The sequence below is a fragment of the Penaeus monodon genome, chromosome 15 (assembly GCF_015228065.2).
Source record: "Penaeus monodon isolate SGIC_2016 chromosome 15, NSTDA_Pmon_1, whole genome shotgun sequence".
NCBI lineage: Eukaryota > Metazoa > Arthropoda > Malacostraca > Decapoda > Penaeidae > Penaeus > Penaeus monodon.
This window is the reverse complement of record NC_051400.1, coordinates 16,812,136-16,812,951: the sequence shown is the minus strand read 5'-3', so window position 1 is coordinate 16,812,951 and position 816 is coordinate 16,812,136. Positions and strand designations below refer to the sequence as shown.

At 31.1% G+C, this 816-nt stretch overlaps 1 protein-coding gene across 1 annotated transcript in view; it reads left to right on the top strand.

The window, feature by feature from the left end:
* The window catches only part of LOC119582240 (mucin-5AC-like), a gene marked incomplete in the record, with an annotated part of 102,970 nt that overhangs the window by 101,341 nt on the left and 813 nt on the right, over window positions 1-816 (top strand). The window contains 1 exon segment of the mRNA XM_037930464.1: window positions 1-816.

Sequence of the window (816 nt, the reverse complement as noted above, 5' to 3'; positions counted from 1 at the left end):
CATTTCGTCAGGTAAACCTACATATTTTATGGTTACATGAGTGTGAAAGAGGATACAAATTTGAGTGGTATACGTATTAAAATTTCACCTGACAGTACTTATACCAAAGAAACAGCTGTTTGTGTGGCTGGGTTGTGTATGTGTATTTGATGGTGATTTTTTGTCTTCTTCCTTTCATTCATGCATGTTGTTTGATTACAGTCATATGATTTTCATTTTCACTGAGCTTTGCACTCCAAGTAATGGACAATACATTTTTCAGTGTATATCATCCTAGTAAATTATATACCTAGATTTATAAGGTTGAAAAGAGATTCATGTTACATAAGATGTAAAAGTAGTTCATTACATTTATAATACAACACTGCAGTTCACTGTAAAATAAAGTTTAGTGGTTTGGTAATGCATATGGGTCACTTTGAGGCACTGTGATATAAAATCCTGGTTTTATTTATATGGTATTGTATATGCCTCTGTTGTTTGGCTTTATGAATGAAGTGAAATGTGTCCGCATTAATTAACACAAACTGTTCTTGGTATGATATTGCTTATTGCTCATTTAGAGTTACAAGAGGAATATAGGATATGTTTACTCTGCTATATATATATTTGTATCAGGATCAAAAATCATATTCTCTGACAGATTTTACTAAGAGATCCATATTCCATGTAAAGGCAAACAAACCCAAAAAAGTATTTTTTTCTAAATGCAATGAGATCTAGAATTTGTCTGGGTTTCTCTTTATTTTATTGGAAAAAGAAGTGATGGTCCACTGAATTTTAAAGGCATGATTTGTGTAATTTTCTATGAAATTC